An 8,613-nucleotide genomic window follows, 5' to 3' on the forward strand; every position below is an offset into this window, starting at 1 on the left:
AAAGGTTTTCTACAAAACAAAATCATTTCTGACCTTCTGTCTTCTGACATATTGCGCATCTTTTCACTTTTCATAATCAATATAGCCGAGATAAAATTTAAAAATGACATTATAATATTTAAACATAAAGAGGAACTTCCTGTAAATGGTCTGAAAGTCCGAACCATACAGAAAATGCTTTCACACTAGAAACGAACCAATCCTTTGTTCAGTTTGATCCAGACCAAGACTACCTCTTTTCGTCAGACCACATTTCATCTGTTTCACCTGTAATTTTGATTCGGACCAAACTGAAAAGTCATAAAATCAGAACCAAACAAGGTGTGAAAGGGCCCTGAATCTTCGAACGAGTCATTTTCAGACTTGTGATGCTGCAATGTATATAATGAGAAAATCAAAGTTTTTTTTTACCTTTAATGTATGTAAACCTGTTATAGGAGACTCCAAAACACATTTAAACTAGCATAATAGAGGCACTTTAAATAGTAATAAATCTATTCTAAATAAATAAACAAATAACTCAAAGATAAACTATAATATAGTCAAGGCTAGACTGTTGCGGCTTGGGGTTAGTCGTACATTTTTATTTTATTTTATTTAATAAAAATCTATAAACTATAATAAATCTATTTTAAATGAATGAATAATTAAATTAATTAATGAATAATTTCAAGATAAGCTATAGTGTAGTGAAGGATAGTTGGGGCTAGTTGCAATTAAAATAATTCTTTTAAATGTAATAAATAGTAATAAATGAAGGCATCCAAGATAAGTGATGGTGAGGGTTTGTATCAATTGAGAAACTTGTATTTCTCATAAATTAAAGAAAAATATTTGTTTGTTATAGGTTGTTATATTTTGTATGTAGATATTTACTTATATATTTGATTCCAAAATGGTTAAAAAAAATTTTTTAATAGGTAGAAAATCATACAGTAACGTGATTGTGTGTTTCTCAAAATAAGATGTGCCTTTCATTCATTTTAAAAAACGCAATTGCCACCAATTCGTACCCTATTTGTGGAAAGTGTCAGAAAGTGCATTTCTAAAATACAAAAATCCTCTCTTTTTTCCGAGCTGAGCTTTAGCACTTATTTTCTTTGTGCTGACCACAGTTCATTGAACGCTTTCAGTTTCTCTTTTTCATCTGTAGCCTGTAGCTGTTATACTCCGTGATGTGATGTCTACACCGAGAGCGAAATGAGAGACTTCATAATTTATGCTCCATTGTGCAAACGCTTCGTCCTGACAATGAGGCCATGGATGATAATCAATTGGTATTCATCTTTAGTCTGAGCTGCACAAATGTTGGTCTGATGCTAATATCATCGCTCCGAGATAAAGAGGCACATTCCCCTTCACCGCTCGCCACCCAACTTTCCTGAATAGACATTAAAATCACATCTTATCATTGAGAGGGAGGCCGGAGATCAGAACGCATGAAAATGTTATTATTGAGACTGAACTTTATGAGCATTAAGAGCCCAAATAAACCAGGGATCCTCATGTGAAGGTGCGACATGCACCCCCCCCCCCCCCCCCTCCACACACACACACAAAAAAGCTATTTTGTATAAAATTAACTGATAAAATATGTTTTAAGGAAAAGTTCACCCCAGAATGAAAGCTTCAAAAAGGATGCAAAAGCATCATAACAATAGTCCATAACTCATCTGAAGTCATAGTCAACTGATTTGTGAACGAATCTTTTAGACTGAGTCAGTGAGTTGAACTGCAAACCAGATCAGTCTGACTCATCTCAAAAGAATCATGTGTTCGTTCATAAATCAGAGGTCACTACTTCTCTCATGAATCAATATTATCAATAATGACAAATCTAATGTATGCAAAATGCATATACTTTTATTATATTTTAAGGATAGGCCTACTTCTATTCACTTTTATTATAATTCAAAGAGTAACCCGGATATTTTCCTTCACATTTTCAGCTGTGTGTACCTGCACTGAACTCCATAAGGATCAACTAGTTTAAAGACGCCTGACAATAGGTCAAACTATGAAGATGGAGCTTCTTTAAGATTTTATATGACAACTGATGGATGGTTTCTGACAGATTCCTGGCCGCATGATTGCGTTATCATCTTGCCAAGGTCAAGAACTGTACAGCAATAACACGACCAAAGGTTGACATATTATAAATAAGGACACACACACGCACACACGCACGCATGCACGCACGCACGCACACACACACACACACACACACACACAATGCAGTTAGAATGACCCCTAAAATTCAAGACATTGGGGCAAAAAATTGCCCTTTATGAGTGGTCTCATATTTTTAACAAAATTGTTAAACAATTTCACACGAGTAACGCATATCACACGAGTGCTGTTTTTGTCCCGAATAGCAGGAGTGCAAATGTGATATTGATTTCATACACCAATTCAATAAATAAGAATAATATTGTTATATTTTAAAGTCGTTTTAGTCTGTTTTTGCTCAATTTTGCCAATGAAAATATTACCTATTATGCCCAAACAGTTATGCATCTCCGAGAAACTCACAGCCGTGTTTGTTTCTCAATGAATACGCAGTTTGAACAATCGGGTGAATCAATAATTCAATGACTCATTCAATAAGAGAGGCATTTATTATGGAGAGTCGTTTGAATGAAACAAATGAACAAAGTTGCCGCTAAAAATCACACACTGCACCTTTCATCAAATGTTATTAGTATTTTTGGAAATTTCACAAGGTGGCGCTGTCCTGAAACATTGTAAGTATCGTCAGGGCATGGTGCCGAAGACACATACCGAGTTTTGTAACAATACGCCAATGCGTTCATAAAATATAGCATTTTACGTCAAAATTCAAAATGGCCGATATGGGAAAATCGATATGGAAACATTTTCATGATGGAAAATGACGTCATAGGTTGCAATCGAATCGTCTTGAGCTGAGGAATCAGGGGGGATTTGTTTCTAGCCCTTACAGTTTAAAAGTTAATAGCATAAACGTGAGTGCTAATTTGGACAGATGGTGGCGCTAGAGGGACTGAGTTAGAGACGTCAAATTTGCTCTGGGGACAGTTCAGTCTGCAAAATCATCATAACAATAGTCCATATTTAACACTTCTGAAGTCATAGGCTGAATCCGAAATCGCCCACTAAACCCTCATTCACTATTCCCTATAAGGAGGAGATTGTCCTGGATAAGTTAAAGGATGTTGCATGTCTTTTCTGTGCTGATGGAGCTTCTTCATGACTGAACATCAGGTCATGGAAATTGGCGGTGATGCATGTTCCGTATGTGTTCACGAACTTGACAAACTGTTAGCATTTAATCTGTAATAAATAAACAACACTGAACAAGCATTGAACATTTGTCAAGGAATTCACGCTCTCGCATTCATTCACTCATACACTCTTTCACATGTATGTCTTAGATACAAAATTCAATAACTTATGCAAATGTTATAATGTCAGTGCTAATGTTGTGGTTTGTGTTCATCATTGTTATTTTGTAAAAACTTTAGTCATGTTAACTTGTGTTGAAAAGTCTAATTTGGTCTTAAATGCAAGTTATATTCATCAATGTTCATTGAACTGTTAAAAAAACATTTAATTTAACTATAAACTGTGTTGATTTGCAGTTCTTCGCACATCCACTTTGTTACTTTTGACCATGTTTGCCCTTGTTCTCGTTTTTAATAAATTGAACTTTTCATAGTAATTTTTTGTGTGTAAAAGTGATTTTATAATTTCCAAGATTTCTGGCTTTAATTACAAACCCATTTTGGGTTCATTTTAATCAAGCAATGTAGTAATTTTCACACCAAAATTTTGTTTTAAAAAAACCCCCCAGCATGCTGGGTCAATAATTTAACCCAACATGCTGGGTTAAAACAACCCAGCGCTGGGTACGTCCCTTTTTGACCCAGCGCTGGGTTGCCAAAACAACCCAATTTGGGTTGATTTTAACCCAGCAGTTTTTAGAGTGTACGTTAGTCCACTATATAGTTCACTTGAAGGAGTGAATGAAAACGAGTGAGTGAAGTCGGACAGCTGTTGTGTGTACATCGGTTGTACACTCGTTATTGCGGTGCAATGTGGGATTGAATGAGTGCACTCAATAACGTCCACTATGGTTTCAGACACCACTACAAATGGCTGTCCCCTTAAATAGTGCCCTATTTGAGGGTATAGGGGGGCGATTTCGGATTCAGCCATATAGTCCAGTCAACTGATTTGTGAACAAATCTTTTAGACTAAAACACTGAGTCAGTGAGTTGAACTGCAGAACCAGATCAGTCTGACTCAAAAGAGTCATGAATCATTGGTCACTACTTCTCTCATGGACTCTCCTGCACTGTTAGACATTTATAAGAGATTTTACAGTAACTTACTGGCAACACTGTTGCCAGTAAGTTACTGTATTTGAGATTTACAGTACAAGAACCGCATTTCAGTTTACAGTAACTACATGTTACTGTAATTTTGTAATACAGTACCGTTACTGTAAACCTTGGTTAACAGTGCATTAATCCTAATCCTATTCAATCATTAATACTTACTGAATTACATTAATTCTTACATTAATCTATCCTACAGAAGTAATCCAAACAGACAATTATTATGAAATATAAAATTCTTTATTTAAAACATTTTAAGTGCTTTAACTTAAACATTTAAATGTGTGGGAAAAGTTCACTTTAAAACATCCTCGAATCAAATCTTATTTTCAGAAAATCATGTATAAAAGTAATCAGATTGCATTCAATATCACTTATTATTTAAATTTACATTTATGCATTTGGCAGACGACTTGCATTGCATTCAAGATACACATTTTACATTTTGTCAGTTCTTGCTTTCCCTGGGAATTGAACCCATGACCTTGCTAGCACCACACACTATTGTTTGAGCTACAATTTTAAAAACTCTGCAGAAAATAGTTGGTAGAATACTGTAAATAGTTGGTTGAAGAATACTGTAACTTTGGTGCAAAATACACATATACATGAATAAAATATAAACAAAGAGCAAATTAATTCTGAAACAAGTTATCACAACACAAACACAAACACAAGTTTCATGTCTGTACCGATCTGTGCCATCTTCCACATTGGATGATTTCAAACAGGAACCAGGATTCTGCTCCATTATGGCAAGAAGTCCCTCTAGATAAGAATGATATGAAGTTAGTCATACAATTTGAGTATACACAAACTTTTTACACTGTTGGAATTTAATAAAAAATAATAATCCCATTACAATTCATCATAATGGTAAAATACTATTTTATAGACAGTTAACATTTTGAGGTGCACCTAGCTAAACGTATGCTGTCTAGTCTAATCCAGTCCTGCAATGCCTTCATGAAGATGTGAAATTAAATGTTCAGTTTTTGTTTTAGCTGGTGATTCAATGTAATGAATATTTTGAAGAATGTACTTTGTAGTGATGCTGAACCTGATTGCATATAGAGAGGTGTCTCTGTTATTAGCTTAACAAAATTGATATTGAGTAAAAAACTAAAGAAAACTGTTAGTACATAATAGTAGCAGCAGCACAAACTATATGCTCCAAAAAAGTAATATTACTGAATCACCTCAACATGATTTCACAAACTATTTAATCAAAAACAACAATGTAACCTTTTATTGCAGGATGGATTACATGTATACTGCATTAGCTTTAGTAAGGTATCCTCAAACTTAATGCTGCATTCACACAGGGCGCCGGCGTTAACGCTTCTCATTTACTTTGAATGGGTGACGTCATGCGTTGCTGAACTGAATTGTGGGTTCCGTCGCGTCGCTTTACTCACGTTGCAAGCAGCAGAAGTTGAAAGGTGTGTTGGACATCAGCTGTGGCCGGATGCAACCAATCGGCGAGAGTAGCCGCATGCAGGCGTGGAGGAGCTGCAAACGGAGACGTGAAGTCTGACACTTTCTGCTTCCCGCAGTGACGCTCGCGCGGTGTTTGGACACTTTATCAGCTGAAGTGAAATAAATGCAATATTTGTCAATACACAGATGTTTCAGAGACATTTTTTGTCATGTAATACTTTATGCACTGATTAATACAGCGTGTGTTTGTACAAGAATAAAGTTAACATACAAGCCTAAACTATCAATGAAGTGGGGGTCTACATTTTTCATCTATTTTATTTTGATAAACATGACAATATAACATCGCAACTACATGAAAAGAGGTTTAACTGTTATAAAAAAGAGATTTGTGCACATTAGAGGAACTGAAGGTTTTAGAATAAACACGAAACACATGTGATCGCTGTCATGCGGAGAATCTGGCCAATCGTGGAACAGCTGTGTCCTCATCAAAGTCTGTGCAGTCGCTCTGGAGAAACTGCACCGGCTGTATTAGCCGACTGCTCTCGAATCGCTCTCGCGGTGCTTTGATGCCATACGTCACTGTCACGTGGCGTCGGCGCTGTGTCAGGTCAGACAAAATTTCTAACCGGCATGACGCCCTGTGTGAATGCAGCGTAAGTGTCTGTGTACATTACATATCCTATTAAAAAAGTGTCTCACCTAGTCCAAGTTTTTCCATTCAAACTCCATTAGGTGGCGAAGGAAGGATGACACTCTGTTGTTGATTACAGTTGTCTTCCTGTTCACAACTTCCCCGGTCTTCCGACTCACTCCGGTTTAGGTGGTGCATCTTGTTCCCACCTCTGGGTTTTTCCTCACGAAAAAAACTTAAAGCAAGAGAAAATTAAGAGAATAAAGATATTTTAAATTTCATCAGTGCCTTTGCTTTAAATGTTTTTGGTAACACTTTAGAATAATGGTCTGTCATTAAACGGATAGTTCACAAAAAAAAAAAGTAAATTCTGTCATTTACTCGCCCTGTAGTTCTAAACCTTTTAAAGAATGTTTGTAACCAGATAATTTTGAGGCACCATTCACTTCCATAGTAGGAAAAAATTACTATAGAAGTGAATGGTGCCTCAATCTGTTAGGTTACAAACATTCTTCATCTTCTTTTGTGTTCAGAAATGTATTCAGGTTTGCACTTGAGCAACATTATTCTAAAGTTTTGCCATGTTTTTTTCATAAATTATATTTCATCTGCCAAAATCATCCAAAAATTGTCCAGGACTGCTTAAATTCCAGAAAATAAAATTATAATCTGTCAGTCCTGGACAAACACAGTTTTGGATTATTTTAGTATAATATAATTTATGAAAAAAAAAAACATGGTACATGGCTAGTTACAGCTAAAAAGAGGTGGAAAAACTAAATAATTTTGTGATTCAGTTAAACAGACCCGACTAAAACATACAAGAAAAACTTTGAATTATCAGTAATATGTGGAGAAACAAAGAGGAGTAACGTTACTTACCGTTGTATGAGTTCCAGTGTCGCACAGCACAGGCAGGCTCCTGGTATTCTTATCTAAAATGTTAAATAAATAATGTCAATCCAAATGTAAACTTTGCTTGTTAACGACATTATTTTTTGCAACTAGTGGCCAACGTTAATTTACTAACTAACGTCGTCCTAAATGTACGCTTAATATGCTCGATAAACAAAATCTTCATTGTATTGGTAAAGTTAATTCAATAAACTCACTAACGTTAAGTCTTTTTAAAAATAAAACGTTAGGTTTATGTTACCTCAGTTTTAGTACCAAAGCTGAAGCAAATGATAACCTAACGTTATGTAAAGTATGTTGTCCGGGCCGTGAGCTCTCTCCTCGGGCAGTAACGTTACACACGACGCTGGCTGCACTGGTTCCTAATCTAATTCAATATACTCATTTTTTAAAAATAAAACGTTAGGTTTACCTCAGTTTTAGCAGCAAAGTTTAAGCAAATGATAACCCAACGTTATGTAAAGTATGTTGTCCGGACTGTGAGCTCTCTCCTCGGGCAAAACTTACAACGCTGCACCGGTTCCTAATCTAATTCAATAAATTCATAAAACGTTAGGTTTACCTCAGTTTTTAGCACCAATGCTGACAAGCTAAAATTGGGGTGCAGACAACCGCGGATAGTACAAATCACACTTACCTTGCTTGTTTGCCGTTCTCACGGGGGATGAAAAAATCTTCGCAGTGTGTCCGGACACAGCTCATATGTTCTCTGGAACCGTGAGCTCTCTCCTCGGGTGAAACTTTCAACGCTGCACTGATGGTTCCTAATATAAATCTCAAGCAAATCCTGTCGATCCCAATTGTGCCAAATAGGCCGTTGTGGTAAATACAGTATTATACTTTATTTTTTAAAAATACAGGAAATCACTGTATTTGGTGTTTGACGTCATAGAAAATACCCATGATGCAACGGGAATTACAGTTATTTACTGTAAAGAGAATTTACAGTATTATACTGGGTGATATATAGTAAATAACTGTACAAATTACAGAAATGTCTAACAGTGTGCATGGCCCCTAATTAATGAAGGCAAATATGAAGTGTGCAGACATTTTTTATCATCCAAAAATGTGTTTAATTTAAGAGTGCTATCGTCATAAAGGTTGCATTTCAGAGTGTGTGTTAAAGTGACATTTAACATGCAAAAGAAAAAAAAAAGCATTTTAGAGCTAAAATAAAGAGATTTACCTGCGAGTGAAAACGTGTTCATGATAATTAGCACAAGAAAGAATTAGTGCCCC

General features: G+C 35.8%; 1 long non-coding RNA gene across 1 annotated transcript; it reads right to left on the bottom strand.

Annotated features, from left to right (window-relative positions):
* Nucleotides 1–4,603: 4,603 nt before the first annotated feature.
* Nucleotides 4,604–8,237, bottom strand: LOC307123053. The gene is made up of 5 exons (XR_013816124.1): nt 8,009–8,237; nt 7,339–7,391; nt 6,525–6,691; nt 5,798–5,968; nt 4,604–5,147 (listed from the first exon to the last, which is right to left on the bottom strand). It is a non-coding gene; the product is annotated as an uncharacterized lncRNA (long non-coding RNA).
* Between the last annotated feature and the right edge of the window lie 376 nt (nt 8,238–8,613).

This window comes from Gobio gobio (assembly GCF_949357685.1).
Source record: "Gobio gobio genome assembly, chromosome: 3".
Taxonomy (NCBI): domain Eukaryota; kingdom Metazoa; phylum Chordata; class Actinopteri; order Cypriniformes; family Gobionidae; genus Gobio; species Gobio gobio.